This window comes from Hyperoodon ampullatus, assembly GCF_949752795.1.
Source record: "Hyperoodon ampullatus genome assembly, chromosome: X".
Taxonomy (NCBI): Eukaryota; Metazoa; Chordata; class Mammalia; order Artiodactyla; family Ziphiidae; genus Hyperoodon; species Hyperoodon ampullatus.
Genome location: NC_136913.1, coordinates 109,426,921 through 109,445,568, shown reverse-complemented (window position 1 = coordinate 109,445,568; position 18,648 = coordinate 109,426,921).

Sequence of the window (18,648 nt, the reverse complement as noted above, 5' to 3'; positions counted from 1 at the left end):
ATATGTCCATGCCGCTCTTTCCCTTTCTCACAGCTTACCCTTCCCCCTCCCCATCTCCTCAAGTCCATTCTCAAGTAGGTCTGTGTCTTTATTCCCGTTTTACCCCTAGGTTCTTCATGACATTTTTTTTTTTAAATTCCATATATATGTGTTAGCATACGGTATTTGTCTTTCTCTTTCTGACTTACTTCACTCTGTATGACAGACTCTAGGTCTATCCACCTCATTACAAATAGCTCAGTTTCGTTTCTTTTTATGGCTGAGTAATATTCCATTGTATATATGTGCCACATCTTCTTTATCCATTCATCCGATGATGGACACTTAGGTTGTTTCCAGCTCCGGGCTATTGTGAATAGAGCTGCAATGAACATTTTGGTACATGACTCTTTTTGAATTATGGTTTTCTCAGGGTATATGCCTAGTAGTGGGATTGCTGGGTCATATGGTAGTTCTATTTTTAGTTTTTTAAGGAACCTCCATACTGTTCTCCATAGTGGCTGTACCAATTCACATTCCCACCAGCAGTGCAAGAGTGTTCCCTTTTCTCCACACCCTCTCCAGCATTTATTGTTTCTAGATTTCTTGATGATGGCCATTCTGACTGGTGTGAGATGATATCTCATTGTAGTTTTGATTTGCATTTCTCTAATGATTAATGATGTTGAGCATTCTTTCATGTGTTTGTTGGCAGTCTGTATATCTTCTTTGGAGAAATGCCTATTTAAGTCTTCTGCCCATTTTTGGATTGGGTTGTTTTTTTGCTATTGAGCTGCATGAGCTGTTTATAAATTTTGGAGATTAATCCTTTGTCAGTTGCTTCATTTGCAAATATTTTCTCCCATTCTGAGGGTTGTCTTTTGGTCTTGTTTATGGTTTCCTTTGCTGTGCAAAAGCTTTGAAGTTTCATTAGGTCCCATTTGTTTATCTTTGTTTTTAGTTCCATTTCTCTAGGAGGTGGGTCCAAAAGGATCTTGCTGTGATTTATGTCATAGAGTGTTCTACCTATGTTTTCCTCTAAGAGTTTGATAGTTTCTGGCCTTACATTTAGGTCTTTAATCCATTTTGAGCTTATTTTTGTGTATGGTGTTAGGGAATGATCTAATCTCATACTTTTACATGTCCCTGTCCAGTTTTCCCAGCACCACTTATTGAAGAGGCTGTCCTTTCTCCACTGTACATTCCTGCCTCCTTTATCAAAGATAAGTTGGCCATATGTGCGTGGGTTTATCTCTGGGCTTTCTATCCTGTTCCATTGATGTATCTTTCTGTTTTTATGCCAGTACCACACTGTCTTGATTACTGTAGCTTTGTAGTATAGTCTGAAGTCAGGGAGCCTGATTCCTCCAGCTCTGTTTTTCGTTCTCAAGATTGCTTTGGCTATTCGGGGTCTCTTGTTTTTCCAAACAAATTTTGAAATTTTTTGTTCTAGTTCTGTGAAAAATGCCAGTGGTAGTTTGATAGGGATTGCATTGAATCTGTAGATTGCTTTGGGTAGTAGAGTCATTTTCACAATATTGATTCTTCCAATCCAGGAGCATGGTATATCTCTCCATCTATTTGTATCATCTTTAATTTCTTTCATCAGTGTCTTATAATTTTCTGCATACAGGTCTTTTGTCTCCTTAGGTAGGTTTATTCCTAGATATTTTATTCTTTTTGTTGCAATGGTAAATGGGAGTGTTTTCTTGATTTCATTTTCAGATTTTTCATCATTAGTGTACAGGAATGCCAGAGATTTCTGTGCATTAATTTTGTATCCTGCTACTTTACCAAATTCATTGATTAGCTCTAGTAGTTTTTCGGTAGCATCTTTAGGATTCTCTATGTATAGTATCATGTCATCTGCAAACAGTGACAGCTTTACTTCTTCTTTTCCGATTTGGATTCCTTTTATTTCCTTTTCTTCTCTGATTGCTGTGGCTAAAACTTCCAAAACTATGTTGAATAAGAGTGGTGAGAGTGGGCAGCCTTGTCTTGTTCCTGTTCTTAGTGGAAATGGTTTCAGTTTTTCACCATTGAGGACAATGTTGGCTGTGGGTTTGTCATATATGGCCTTTATTATGTTGAGGAAAGTTCCCTCTATGCCTACTTTCTGCAGGGTTTTTATCATAAATGGGTGTTGAATTTTGTCGAAAGCTTTCTCTGCATCTATTGAGATGATCATATGGTTTTTCTCCTTCAACTTGTTAATATGGTGTATCACATTGATTGATTTGCGTATATTGAAGAATCCTTGCATTCCTGGAATAAACCCCACTTGATCATGGTGTATGATCCTTTTAATGTGCTGTTGGATTCTGTTTGCTAGTATTTTGTTGAGGATTTTTGCATCTATGTTCATCAGTGATATTGGCCTGTAGTTTTCTTTCTTTGTGACATCCTTGCCTGGTTTTGGTATCAAGGTGATGGTGGCCTCGTAGAATGAGTTTGGGAGTGTTCCTTCCTCTGATATTGTTTGGAAGAGTTTGAGAAGGATGGGTGTTAGCTCTTCTCTAAATGTTTGATAGAATTCGCCTGTGAAGCCATCTGGTCCTGGGCTTTTGTTTGATGGAAGATTTTTAATCACAGTTTCAATTTCAGTGCTTGTGATTGGTCTATTCATATTTTCTATTTCTTCCTGAGTCAGTCTTGGTAGGTTGTGCATTTCTAAGAATTTGTCCATTTCTTCCAGGTTGTCCATTTTATTGGCATACAGTTGCTTATAGTAATCTCTCATGATCATTTGTATTTCTGCAGTGTCAGTTGTTACTTCTCCTTTTTCATTTCTAATTCTACTGATTTGAGTCTTCTCCCTTCTTTTCTTGATGAGTCTGGCTAATGGTTTGTCAATTTTGTTTATCTTCTCAAAGAACCAGCTTTTAGTTTGGTTGATCTTTGCTATCGTTTCCTTCATTTCTTTTTCATTTATTTCTGATCTGATCTTTATGATTTCTTTCCTTCTGCTAACTTTGGGGGTTTTTTGTTCTTCTTTCTCTAATTGCTTTAGGTGCAGGGTCAGGTTGTTTACTCGAAATGTTTCCTGTTTCTTAAGGTGGGATTGTATTGCTATAAACTTCCCCCTTAGAACTGCTTTTGCTGCGTCCCATAGGTTTTGGGTCGTCGTGTCTCCATTGTCATTTGTTTCTAAGTATTTCTTAATTTCCTCTTTGATTTCTTCAGTGATCACTTCATTATTGAGTAGTGTATTGTTTAGCCTCCATGTGTTTGTATTTTTTACAGATCTTTTCCTGTAATTGATGTCTAGTCTCATAGCATTGTGGTCGGAAAAGATACTTGATACAATTTCAATTTTCTTAAATTTACCAAGGCTTGATTTGTGACCCAAGATATGATCTATCCTGGAGAATGTTCCATGAGCACTTGAGAAAAATGTGTATTCTGTTGTTTTTGGGTGGAATGTCCTATAAATATCAATTAAGTCCATCTTGTTTAATGTATCATTTAAGGCTTGTGTTTCCTTATTTATTTTCATTTTGGATGATCTGTCCATTGGTGAAAGTGGGGTGTTAAAGTCCCCTACTATGATTGTGTTACTGTCGATTTCCCCTTTTATGGCTGTTAGTATTTGCCTTATGTATTGAGGTGCTCCTATGTTGGGTGCATAAATATTTACAATTGTTATATCTTCTTCTTGGATCGATCCCTTTATCATTATGTAGTGTCCTTCTTTGTCTCTTCTAATAGTCTTTATTTTAAAGTCTATTTTGTCTGATATAAGAATTGCTACTCCAGCTTTCTTTTGATTTCCATTTGCATGGAATATCTTTTTCCATCCCCTTACTTTCAATCTGTATGTGTCTCTAGGTCTGAAGTGGGTCTCTTGTAGACAGCATATATATGGGTCTTGTTTTTGTATCCATTCAGCCACTCTGTGTCTTTTGGTGGGAGCATTTAGTCCATTTACATTTAAGGTAATTATTGATATGTATGTTCCTATTCCCATTTCCTTAATGGCTTTGGGTTCGTTATTGTAGGTATAGTCCTTCTGTTGTGTTTCTTGCCTAGAGAAGTTCCTTTAGCATTTGTTGTAAAGCTGGTTTGGTGGTGCTGAACTCTCTCAGCTTTTGCTTGTCTGTAAAGGTTTTAATTTCTCCATCAAATCTGAATGAGATCCTTGCTGGGTAGAGTAATCTTGGTTGCAGGTTTCTCTCCTTCATCACTTTCATTATGTCCTGCCACTCCCTTCTGGCTTGTAGAGTTTCTGCTGAGAGATCAGCTGTTAACCTGATGGGGATTCCCTTGTGTGTTATTTGTTGTTTTTCCCTTGCTGCTTTTAATATGATTTCTTTGTGTTTAATTTTTGACAGTTTGATTAATATGTGTCTTGGCGTATTTCTTCTTGGATTTATTCTGTATGGGACTCTCTGTGCCTCCTGGACTTGATTAACTATTTCCTTTCCCATATTAGGGAAGTTTTCAACTATAATCTCTTCAAATATTTTCTCAGTCCCTTTCTTTTTCTCTTCTTCTTCTGGAACGCCTATAATTCGAATGTTGGTGCGTTTAATGTTGTCCCAGAGGTCTCTGAGACTGTCCTCTGTTCTTTTCAGTCTTTTTTCTTTATTTTGCTCTGCATCAGTTATTTCCACTATTTTATCTTCCACCTCACTTATCCGTTCTTCTGCCTCAGTTATTCTGCTATTGATCCCATCTAGAGTATTTTTCATTTCATTTATTGTGTTTTTAATCGATGCTTGATTCATCTTTAGTTCTTCTAGGTCCTTGTTAACTGTTTCTTGCATATTGTCTATTCTATTTCCAAGATTTTGGATCTGGGAGATAGAATCTTGGATCAGCTTTACTATCATTATTCTGAATTCTTTTTCAGGTAGACTGCCTATTACCTCTTCATTTGTTAGGTCTGGTAGGTTTTTATCTTGCTCCTTCACCTGCTGTGTGTTTTTCTGCTTTCTCATTTTGCTTATGTTACTGTGTTTGGGGTCTCCTTTTTGCAGGCTGCAGATTCGTAGTTCCCGTTGTTTTTGGTGTCTGTCCCCCGTGGCTAAGGTTGTTTCAGTAGGTTGTGTAGGCTTCCTGGTGGGGGGGACTAATGCCTGTGTTCTGGTGGTTGAAGCTCGATCTTGTCTTTCTGGTGGACAGGTCCACGTCTGGTGGTGTGTTTTGGGGTGCCTGTGGCCTTATTATGTTTTTAGGTATCCTCTCTGCTAATGGGTGGGGTTGTGTTCCTGCCTTGCTAGTTGCTTGGCATAGGGTGACCAGCACTGTAGCTTGCTGGTCGTTGACTGAAGCTGGGTGCTGGTGTTGAGATGGAGATCCCTGGGAGATTTTCGCTGCTTGATATTATGTGGAGCTGGGAGGTCTCTTGTGGACCCGTGTCCTTAAGTTGGCTCTCCCACTTCAGAGGCACAGCACTAACTCCTGGCTGCAGCACCAAGAGCCTTTCATCTGCCCGGCTCAGAATAACAGTGAGAAAAAGTAGAAAGAAATAATTAGTAGAAGAAAGAAAGAGAGATTGAAAGAAAGGAAGAAGGGAAGAAAGGAAGGAGGGAAGAAAGAAAGGAGGGAGGGAGGAAGGATGGAAAGAAAGAAGGAAAGAAAGGAGGGAGGGAGGGAGGAATGAAAGCAAAAGGAAGAGTGAATGGAAGAAGGGAGGGAGGGAGGAAGGAAAGAAAGAAAGACAGGAGGGAGGGAGGGAGGAAGGAAAGAAAAAGAAAGTGGAAAGAAGAAGGGTGGGAGGGAGGGAAGGATGGAGGAAAGAAAAAGAAAGAAGGAAAGGAGGAGCGGAGGGAGGGAGGGAGGAAGGGAAGGGAGGAAAAAAAGAAAGAGCAGGTAAAGTAAAATAGAATAAAGTATGAAATATAGTAGCGTTATTAAAATTAAAAAGTAATTATTGAAAAAAAAAAAAACACGGACCGATAGAACCCTGGGACATATGGTGGAAGCAAAGTTATACAGAGAGAATCTTACACAGAAGATTACACATACACATTCACAAAAAGAGAGCAGGGGGAAAAATCAAAAATCTTGCTCTCCAAGTCCACCTCCTCGATTTGGGATAATTCGTTGTAAAAAGAGGAAAAAGGGGGGGAAAGTCTTAAATCTTGTCCTCAAAGTCCACTTCCTCAATTTGGGATGATTCGCTTTCCATTCATGCACTCCACAGACGCAGGGCACATCAAATGGACCGTGGAGCTTTAATCCGTTGCCTCCGAGGCTGCACAGAGAGATTTCCCTGTCTCTGCTCTCACAACTCCCGGGTCTCAGCCTTGGACCTGGCCCCGCCTCTGCACGTAGGTCGCCGGAGGGCGTCCGTTCTTCGCTCAGACAGGATGGGTTTAAAGGAGCCGCTGATTCGGGGGCTCTGGCTCACTCAGGCAGAGGGGAGGGAGGGGAATGCCCTCTCCTCGCGCACCAGGCAACAAAAGGGAAAAAAGTCTCTTGCCGCTCCGGTAGCTCCAGACCCTTTCCCCGGACTCCCTCCGGGCTAGCACTAACCCCTTCAGGCTCTCTTCCTGCCGCCAGCCCCAGTCCTCTCCCTGCGCTCCGACTGAAAGCCGATACCCGAGCCTCAGCTCCCAGCCCCGCCCGCCCTGGCGGCCGAACAGACAAGCCTCTCGGGCTGGTGTGTGCCTGAGGCCACCGATCCTCTGTGCCAAAATCTCTCTGCTTTGCCCTCCGCACCCCTGTTGCTGTGCTCTCCTCTGCTACTCTGAAGCTTTCCCGAAGCTTTCCCCCTCCGCCACCTGCAGTCTCCGCCCTCGAAGGGGCTTGTAGTGTGTAGAAACCTTCCCTCCTTCACGGCTCCCTCCCACTGGTGCAGGTCCCGTCCATATCCTATTGTCTCTGTTTATTCTTTTTTTCTTTTGACCTACCCAGGTATGTGGGGAGTTTCTTGCCTTTTGGGGGGTCTGAGGTCTTCTGTCAGCGTTCAGTAGGTGTTCTGTTGGAGTTGTTCCACGTGTAGATGAATTTCTGATGTATCTGTGGGGAGGAAGGTGATCTCCGCGTCTTACTCTTCCGCCATCTTCCTCGCCCTCCTTCCTTTGCCTATTCTTTAAATTTCATTATTTAGTTTTTGGTTATTGAGTTGTATGACTTCTTTATATATTCTGTATATTAATCCCTTATCAAACATATGATTTGCAAATATTTTCTCCCATTCTGTAGGTTGCCTTTTCATTTTGTTGATTGATTCTTTTGATATGGAAAAGCTTTTTAGTTTTATGTGGTCTGACTTATTTTATCACTTGTGCTTTAGGTGTCATATCCAAAAATTATCATTGCCAAGACCCTTGTCATTAAGTTTTTTCCTGTTTTCTTCTAGTAGTTTTATGGTGGGAGGTCTTAAAGTCTTTCATGAATTTGGAGTTCATTTTTATGAGTGGTGTAATACAGGGGTCGAATTTTATTCTTTTACATGTGAATATACAATTTTCCTGGGACCATTTATTGAAGAAACTATCTTTTTTCCACTGAGTATTCTTGGATCTTTTGAAATAAGGTTTGACTATATACACATGGGTTTATTTCTGGGCTCTCAATATGTTCCATTGGTCTATGGGTGTTTTTATACCAGTACAATACTGTTTTGATTATTATAGCTTTATAAAATAGCTTTAAATCAGGAAGTATGATGCCTCCCATTCTGTTTTTTCTCAGCTTTGGTTTGGTTATTCAGGATCTTTTATGGATCCATATCAATTTTTAAATTTTTTTAAATTTAATTTTTATTGAAGTATAGTTGATTTACAATGCATTAATTTCAGGTGTAGAGCAAAATGATTCAGATATATATACATATGTATATGCATATACATATGTGTTATATATATATACACACACAAACACATATACATTCTTTTTCAGATTGTTTTCCTATGTAGTCTATTACAAAATGTTGAATATAGTTCCCTGTGCTATACAGTATGTCCTTGCTGTTTATTTTATATATGGTAGTATGTATATGTTCTTCCCAAATTCCTAATTATCCCTCCCCCGACCTTTCCCCTTTGGTAACCATAAGTTTGTCTTCTGTATCTGTGAGTCTGTTTCTGTTTTGTAAATAATTTCATTTGTATCATTTTTTATCGTCTACAAATAAGTGATATCACATGATATTTGTCTTTCTCTGTCTGACATACTTCACTTAGTATGATAATCTCTAGGCCCATCCATGTTGCTACAGTTGGCATTATTACATTCTTTTTTATGGCTAATATTCCATTGCATACACACACACACACACACACACACCCCACATCTTCTTTATCCATTCATCTGTCAATGGACATTTAGGTTGCTTCCATGTCTTGGCTATTGTAAACAGTGCTCCAATGAACACTGGGATGCATGTATCTTTTCAAATTATGGTTTTCTCTGGATATATGCCTAGGAGTGGGATTGCAGGATTATATGGTAGCTCTATTTCTAGTTTTTAAAAGAACCTCTGTACTGTTCTCCATAGTGGCTATACTAATTTACATTTCCACCAACAGTGTAGGAGGGTTCCCTTTTCTCCATACCCTCTCCAGCATTTATTATTTGTAGACTTTTTGATGATGGCCATTTTTTTTTTTTGCGGTACGCGGGCCTCTCACTGTTGTGGCCTCTCCCGTTGCGGAGCACAGGCTCCGGACGTGCAGGCTCAGCAGCCATGGCTCACGGGCCCAGCCGCTCTGCGGCATGTGGGATCTTCCCAGATTGGGGCACGAACCCACGTCCCCTGCATCGGCAGGCGGACTCTCAACCACTGCGCCACCAGGGAAGCCCGATGATGGCCATTTTGACTGGTGTGAGGTGATACTTCACTGTAGTTTAGATTTGCACTTCTCTAATAATTAGTGATATTGAGCACTTTTCATGTGCCTTTTGGACATCTTTATGTCTTCTTTGGAGAAATGTCTATTTAGATCATCTGCTCGGCTTTTGATTGCGTTTTTTTGTTCTTTTGTTTTTTGATATTGAGCTGTATAAGCTGTTTGTATATTTTGGAGATTAATCCCTTGTTGGTTGCTCCATATCAATTTTAAGACTTTTTTTCTGCTTCTGTAAAAAAGGCCATTGGAATCTTGATAGGGATTGCACTGAATCTATAGATGGCTTTGAGTAGTATGGATATATTAACAATATTCTTCCAATACATGACCACAAGATACCTTTTTTTAGCATCGTTTTTATTTCTTTCATCAATGTTTTGTGATTGAATTTATTCCTAAGTATTTTATTGTTTTTTATGCTTATTAGAAATGGGAACTCTTAATTTTTTCTTCAAGTAATTCATTATCAGTGTATAGAAATGGTACTGGTTTATCCATGTTAAATTTTACCCAACAACATTCCTAAATTTGTTGATTAGAAATAAGTTTCTTGGTGAAGTCTTTAAGATTTTTTATATATAAATTATGTAATCTGCAAAGAGAGGTAATTTTACTTCTTCTTTTCCAATTCTATGCCTTTTATTTATGTTTCTTACCTGATTACTCTGGCTAGGACTCCAGTACTATGTTGAATTCCATTCTTTCTTATCCATTAACGTACATTGAAAAGTGTATGAAATTTCCTTTATTGTTTATGTTCATCCTCAAGTGTCTGATATGTAGCTTTCCCATTATTTTCTAATTTTAGTTCATATTTCTTCTTTGCCTCAGATGTTGACAGTTTTTATTTTTATATATCTAGATGTTAGAACTTTTTTTCTGATTTGGTTAGCAATTATGTATTTTACCAGTAATCTTTCTTTTTTGGTAATTTCCTACTCATGGGGTTTTTAGTTTTCTTTTGGACTAATACCTGCTCAAATTTTTTAAAATTTCCATAATTAATTTATATGTGGTCTTTCTGTTTTCAGCTAAGTATCTATTAGATCTAACTGATCATGTAAGCATTTGAGGTTTTCTACATTCTTACTTTTGTTCTAGAATTGTAATGGATGAGAGAGGTTAACTAAGTTATTCTACTAATATTATCTATTTCTCCTTGCATTTACTGACGTTTTCTGCTTTATGACTTTTTAAGGTATCTTATTTGATGAATAACTGACACACTTTGATGTAGGATTGTACTTTGTTAGTAAGAATTACTCTTCTTCATCTTTAATTATTTTTGCCTCAGATTTTGACTCATATTACCATCAAGACTTCTGGTATGTTATTTTTTTTTAATACACAACTGAAATACTTTGGACTTTTATTTTCAACCTTTCTGAGCCACTTGATTTTCCTTGTATCACAGTTCTATAGCATATGGTCACACTTTGCTCCAACTGAAATGTGATGATTTTCTTTTTAATGGATTATTTACCAGATTTACAGTTATTGATAGATTTTGTCTTAATTCTGCCATAATATTCTACATTTGTGGTTTCTGGTTTTATGTCTTCATTCACATTATTTATTTGTGCTTAGTGTTTTCTTCACATTGTTTTTATGTATATATTCCTTCCAATAATATGAGGTTTCATTTTAGTTTTTGAAGAGATTACTTTTTATAACTATAATTTTAATATTCTATTTAACATGATATTACCTATAAGACTCCATCAATAATAATGGTAGAATTATTATGCATTTATTCTGATTTCTTTTACCTCCCCATCATAATTTTAATTTTTTGCTCTCTTATAATTAACATTATATCATTATATATGTAACCTATTACTTTATTAGCTTTAGCTTTAAACTATATGCTTTCACCCTCAGGCTACAGAAGACTGGGAAATCTATTTGTATTACTTTCTATTTTCTCTTTCACACCCCAATCCAACTTTATTTAGCTAGAATATTACTATGGTATCATGATTTATAATATTTAAATTCTGCTCTGAAACAATAATTCTCTCAGTTTTAGTTTTAAGGCTAGGGTTTAATGGATTTAATGCTTGCCACCTCTCTGTTTAACATAGATTCTCTTTCGTCATTTGGTTGTCTGAAATTCTTCTTCTATTAGATCAGTTCAATAGGACATATGCAAACTATACTCCATGAAATTTGTGTATTCAAAAATCATAGTCTGTTATTATATTTGAATTACTGTTTGCCTAGCGATAAAATAGAGGTCACACTTTATTTATTTTTTTTTTTGAAGATTCTGTGAACACTGTTCTGCTCGCTTCTAATATTGGAAGGTGATGTGGACATTTTTGAGACTTTCTGGGTTTCTTTCCCTTACAGGTGACTTCACATTTTTACTTGGATGTCCAAAGAATCTTCCTTTATCTTTGAATCCAGAAAGTTTACTATGATGTGTTTTGATGTTCATTGTTTTGTTTCATTTTCCCGACTGGGACTCAGTGTACCCTTAAAGGCATTTAAATTAAAATCTTATTTCCAGAAAAGTTTTATTAAGTATACTTTAAACACTGATTTTCTATTCTATTTATTTCTCTTCTTTAGTGATACCGATTATGTGTAAGTTGGTTCTTCTGCTTGTCTTCCATATTTATTATTTTAATCAATCTTTTTTTAAACTTTTTGTTCATGTCCATCTCTCTCTTACTAGCTTTTACCATTTCTCAGTCCTCATCTCCACATTCCTTGCTGTGTTTTCAACAGTTATTTTCTTTTATGGTATCTCAAAATTAAGATGGCTTTATTTCTCTCTTCCACTTTTTTCTCTTAATTCAGCTGGCTCATGTTTTAGCTCTTTCTGTTGTTTTAAAACATCTTCTCTGACTTCTTATATGACTGCTTTGAAATCCTATTTAATTTTTTTCCAGCTTTATTGAGATATAATTGACATATAACATTGTGTAAGTTTAAGGTATACAAAGTGAGAATTTGATATACGTATATATTGTGAAATGAGCTCCTATATTAAAGTTATGATTGTTTTATTGAGATACCTGAATTACAATAATATATTTAGTTATGTCATCTGTTAACTTACAGTATTTTTCTTGTTAATATTCTTCACTAACCACTTGTTTTCCATGTTCCTTTCATTATACATGCATACCTCCTTTTACTCTGCTTCACTGTTTTGCACTTTACAGATATTGATTTTTTTTTTTTTTTACAGGTTGAAGGATTGTGGAACAATCAAGCAAGTGTACTGTCACCATTTTTCCAACAGCAGTGGCTCACTTCCTGTCTCTGGGTCATATTTTCATAATTCTCACAGTATTTCAAATTTTTTCATTATTATTACATTTGTTGTGGTGATCTGTGATCAGTGATCTCTGACGTTACTATTGTAATTGTGTGTGTGTGTGTGGGGGGGTGTACCACAAACCACACCCATACAAATAGATATCAAACTTAATAAATAAATGTTGTATGTGTTCTGACTGTTCCATCTACTAGCAGTTCCCCCATCCCTTTTCCACTCCTCCAGCCTCCCTGTCCCGAAATGCAACAATATTGAAATTAGGCCAATAATCCTACAATGGCCTCTAAGTTTCCAAGTGAAAGGAAGAGTTGCATGTATCTCACTTTAAGTCAAAAGCTAAAAACGATTATTCTTAGCGATGAAAGCATATTGAAAGCTGATACAGGCCAAAAGCTAGGCCTCTTGCACCAAAGAGTTAGCCAAGTTGTGAATGCAAAGGAAAAGTTCATGAAGGAAATTAAAAGTGTTACTCCAATGAACATATGAGTGATAAGAAAGCAAAACAGCCTTATTGCTGATATGGAGAAAGTTTTACTGATCTGGATAGAAGATCAAACCAGCCACGACATTCCCTTAGGCCCAAATCTAATCCAGAGCAAGGTCCTAACTCACTTCAATTCTATCAAGGCTGAAAGAGGTGAGGAAGCTGCAGAAGAAAAGTTTGAAGTTAGCAGAGATTGGTTCATGAATTTTAAGGAAAGAAGCCATCTCCATCACATAAAAGTACATAACGAAGCAACTGCTGATGTAGAAGCTGCAGCAAGTTATCCAGAAGAACTAGTTAAGATAATTAATGAAGGTGGCTACACTAAACAACAGCTTTTCAATGGAGACGAAACAGCCTTCTATTGGAAGAAGATGCCATCTAGGATTTTCATAGCCAGAGAGGAGAACTCAATGCCTGGCTTCAAGGACAGGCTGACTCCATTGTTAGGGGCCAGTGGAGCTGGTGACTTTAAGTTGAAGCCAATGCTCATTTACTATTCTGAATCCTAGGGCCCTTAAGAATTATTCTAAATCTACTCTGCCTGTGATTTATAAATGGAGCATAAACAAAGCCTGGATGACAGCACATCTGTTTACAACATGGTTTACTAAATATTTTAAGCCCACTGTTGAGACCTACTGCTAAGAAAAAAGAGTTCTTTCAAAATATTACTGCTCATTGATAATGCACCTGGTCACCCAAGATCTCTGATGGAGGTGGACGAAGAGATTAATGTTCTTTACATGCCTGCTAATACAATATCCATTCTGCAGCTTATTGATGAAGAAGTCATTTTGATTTTCAAGTCTTATTATTTAAGAAATACATTTCACAAAGCTATAGCTGCCATAGATAGGGATTCCTCTCATGGATCTGGGCAAAGTAAATTGAAAACCTTCTGGAAAGGATTCACCATTCTAGATGCCATTTGGAACATTTGTGATTCACAGGAAGAGGTCAAAATATCAACATTAACAGGAGTTTGGAAGAAGTTGATTCCAGCCCTCATGGATGACTTTGAGGGGCTCAAAACTTCAGCAGAGGAAGTAACTGCAGATGGCGTGGAAATAACAAGAGAACTAGAATTAGAAGTGGAGCCTGAAGATATTAATTAATTGCTGCAATCTCATGATAAAACTTGAATGGCTGAGGAGTTGCTTCTTATGGATGAGCAAAGAAAGTGGTTTCTTTTTTTTTTTTTTTTTTTTTTTTTGTGGTACGCGGGCCTCTCACTGTTGTGGCCTCTCCCGTTGCGGAGCACAGGCTCCGGATGCGCAGGCTCAGCAGCCATGGCTCACGGGCCCAGCCACTCCGCGGCATATGGGATCCTCCCAGACCGGGGCATGAACCCGTATCCCCTGCATCGGCAGGCGGACTCTCAACCACTGCGCCACCAGGGAGGCCCGAAAGTGGTTTCTTGAAATGGTATCTACTGGTGAAGATGTTGTGAAGACTTGAAATGACGACAAAGGATTTAGAATGTTGCATAAACTTAGTTGATAAAGCAGGGGCAGTGTTTGAGAGGATTGACTCCAATTTTGAAAGACGTTCTACTGTGGGTAAAATGCTATTAAACAGCATTATGTGCTGCAGAGAAATCGTTTGTGAAAGGAAGAGACAATGAATGAGGCAAACTTCACTGTTGTCTTATTTCAAGAAATTGACCCAGCCATCCCAACCTCCAGCAACCACCACCTTGATCAGTCACTAGCCATCAACAACAAGGGAAGACACTCTTCCAGCAAAAAGATTAACACTACCTGAAGGCTCAGAAGATGGTTAGCATTTTTTAGCAATGAAGTATTTTTTTTAATTAAGGGATGTACATTTTTTAAAGATATAATGCCATGCACACTTAATAGACTACAGTATAGTGTAAACATAACTTTTATATGCACTGGGAAACCAAAAAATTGCTGTGACTAGCTTTATTGCAATATTTGCTTTGTTGTGGTGGTCTGGAAGTGAACCCACAGTATCTCCAAGGTACGCCTGTATTTTTCCATGGTATATTTTTGTAGTTCTTTTGCTGATTCCTCATTAGTAATTACTTATGTTCAAATAAACCAAGTATCTATGGACCAGCAGTTTAGAGGGGCTTATGTGGAGGAAGGGCTAGTATTTTTTACTTATGATACAGAGTTGTGTGTGAGTTATTTAAATATTTACTTCTCCCTAACCAGCCATAGACTACTTCCTGTTTAATACTTCAGTAAGCCTCCTATTTTTTGTTTGTTTTGGCCATGCTGCATGGCTTGCGGCATCTCAGTTCCCTCAGTTCCCCAACCAGGGATTGAACCCGGGCCATGGCAGTGAAAGCTCAGAATCCTAACCACTAGGCCACCAGGGAACTCCCAAGCCTGCCTTCCTTTAATGTCTAATGGAATGCAAGGAATATGGGGAAGTACTCTGTAAATGCCCATGCTTGCCTTTCTAAACAACAGATTGACACTTTGAAATTCATAGCTGTAGACTTTCTTCTTATGTGTATTTCTCGGTGTCCTCTGAGTTTTCTGTATTTTGCAGCTCTTCCCCATATAGCGTGGCACAGAGTTACATAAGTCTTCTAATATCACTAAAATTTGCAGGGATTTCTATTTTTAAACAAGAATAATGTTTTGACACAGTTTTTGATAGCATTAGCCATTCCTTTCTTTATTCCTTCCTAAAACTAGATGCCTAGAAGGCTCACCTTATTTACATTTTGTAACTTCAATACTTTAGAGAGTTCATTAACTTCCCTCGCCATTTAAAAAATAATTCTCATTTGTCTCTTTAGGTATCTATAATAAATATTAAACAACTCATTTAAACTAGGAATTTCTTGATTATTTTAATGTTCTTTTTTTTTTTTAACATGCTACAAACCATTTGTCAAATATGTTTCCTTCTGCTAAGAGTTTTGGCCATATCATTAACCTTCTAGCTTACTCAAGCTTACCTACGTATGCTCAGTTCATCAAGTAATGTGTAGTTTTGCAAATTATAAATGACCTTTTCAATACTGTAGATGACTTCTGTAGTATCAGCTACAGACTCTGCTTTAGTTTCTTTCTTAATATTGTCACATAGAATTGTCTAAATGTCTGTCATCTACAAGTTTATAATGAACTCTATGCTAAGCACTGTGTCAAATCAGTTCATTAGCGGCATTACCAATCATTTTTTCATTGTTTCTTTCCATCACTGCTACCAGCTGTGGCCTAATTCCAAAATGTCATTGAACAACATAAAACAGCTTGGGATGGTGAGGTTTTTAACAGACTAAAGATTTTCCTTTAATATTCTAGATATAATCCTACCACCAGTAACTCTTTATGGAGTGGCCTACCTATATGACTGTGAAGATGCCTCTGTTATTTTAGATACAGATAGACAGGTAGGTAGATATACATAGATTGATCAATATAGATATATAGGATGATGTGCATATGCATGTAAGCATGAAAATAAACATCAAGCTCATAATTGTATGTAATCACCACTTTATAAATTAAGTGGGTTCTATTGGATTTGTTTACTTTAATAGATAGAGTGTAGAATTACTTACCCTGTATAAAAAACAATCTAGATTTCCAAGGCCAGGTAATAAAAATTTATATAACTCAGCACTGAATTAAAATACTTCGGACTACCACTTGATGGAATTGGTGGTGGGTTATTTTCAAAGAAAAATATAGTATAGAAAAAATAGTTTAAAATAAGTTTTACTCCCAAAGATGTTCATAAAGTTGTTGTTTATAAAACATTTATTTAAGAATGATAAAGTTAATGAAATACATCTGTATGTATTAAGTTATGTTTATATACAGTCCTAATATCCTATAGAAAAGCTTATTCAAAGTTTAAGTTTAAGTAATAAACTTAAAGACAATAATTACAGAACACAAAAGTATGTAGTATTGGTGGTGATGGTGCTGGTATTAGTGCTGGTAGTAACAACAGCAGCTAATATTCACTGAGTACTCACTAAAAGCCAGGTATCATGAAAATGTTGCATGGTTTATTTCATTTAATCTTCACAATAACTTGGAGAAGTATATGGTATTATCATCTTAATTTAACAGATATGAAAATAAAGATCAGAGAGGTTACATGAATTATCCAAAACTCATGTAGTTAGAAAGTGAAAGGCAAAAAAAAAATATTTAAACAAATTGATTTAATTAAAAATACATAATTTTCCCATATGTATATATCAGAAACTATCACCACACTGTAAAAAAATGAAATTAAATGGTGAAATACATAAACCATATGTAAATAAATGTATGTAACATAATCATCAAAAAGCTAAATAGCTTTCCCTTTTTAATGAAATTATCTATGACTGCCTTTTGTTCTTTGTTTATGTGTTACATACCTTCACATTGAACATAGATTTGTATTTGGAAAATTAGATTTTAAAGAAATAACAGTTATCCCTAGAGGCGTGAGATAGGGAGGGTGGGAGGGAGGCTCAAGAGGGAGGGGATATGGGGATATACGTATGCATATGGCTGATTCACTCTGTTGTACAACAGAAGCTAACACAGCATTGTGAAGCAATTATACTCCAATAAAGATGTATAAAAAAAATAAAGAAATAACAGTTATCAGACAACTATATACAAAGAAAAACACATAATTATCAAGGGGATAATTTGTATTTCAGGTGCTATAACAGTATATAAATTATGAAATGTGCTATATTAAGTATCAAGTAGAAAAGAATTCTAGATTCAATGAGGTTGAGGCAGTTTAACCATCATCAATACACACCTTTTTAAAAAGCATTAGAAGAAATCTATAAATAGAAGCTTTAAAATCACATAAAATAGGATTAGATTTAAATATTTACCAAAAGTGATAGTTTCACAAAATCAAACATTTTTCACACACCATTTATAGTGACCATGTTGTGTGTATAGTCATGCGGTGAGTTGAGTTGATCTCATGCAAAACCAGAAGATTGAGGAATTAGTTAGTTTGTAACCTTTACATAATATTTCAAAGTGATCAATTTGGACTCAACATTGGTACAAGATTGGATGTATATTTATACTTCATTTAAATACTGTTTACCTATGATACCAAACAAACACAAAACGTTGCTGCCAAGGAGTTGGAGACTACCATACCGGGAGACTCACATACTAGGCTGTTATTTAAAAATGAATCTTCCTTTTCCACAGAATTTTCATATAAGAGTTGATCCAGAAGGACATACTTTTTTTTTTTTAACTCTTGCCTCCTTGTTTAAAATGAGAGGGGGGATATCCAAATACACACCCCTGGAAGTGATTTATATGTTGGGATAAGGCTGGGAAAGAAAAGAACTATGCTCTGAATATTACATTTATGAGTTTGTTTGGATGTCATCCAAAATCATTGAAAAGAGTGAACAGACCTACACGCCAAATCCCAGAGCCATTTTCGCATTATTCGGCATACATTCCAGACTGAGAATCAATGTTAGAAACAGCTACAACTGTCAGCAGCTTTGAGAATAACTTGAAAACATGACATTTTGGATTTTAGAAATATTTTTCACGGCAAAAGAGATGGGTAAAACACATACGTTTATGTAGCACACCACTTTGTCTTGTGTCAGTAATTGCTGGCTTGGGCCTCTGAGATGTCTCTATCAATCCACTGAAAATAAAGTTAGATGTGAGCATGCTATGAGGGAGAAAAATGGGTGTCTGTATTTAAAATATCTAAGTATTATTTATGCATTATTTCTGACACATTTACAGCGACTTTTTAAACTAAACGTTTTATTTGGAGACAATTGCACACTCACATGAAATTGTAAGAAATAATACAGAGAGACCCTATGTATCATTTAATCAGGTTCTCCCAATGGTAACATCTTGGAAAACTATAGTACAGTATCACAACCAGGATACATACTGACATTGACACAATCAAGATACAGAACAGTTCCCTTACCACTAGGATCCTTGAGTTTCATTGTTATAGCTATACTCACTTTTTTTCCATCCCATCCTAACCTCTGGAAACCTCTAATCTGTTCTCCATGTCTATAATTTTGACATTTCCAGTTGCTTTTAGGAAGTAATCTTTATTGGTTTCCCCTTCCTATCTTT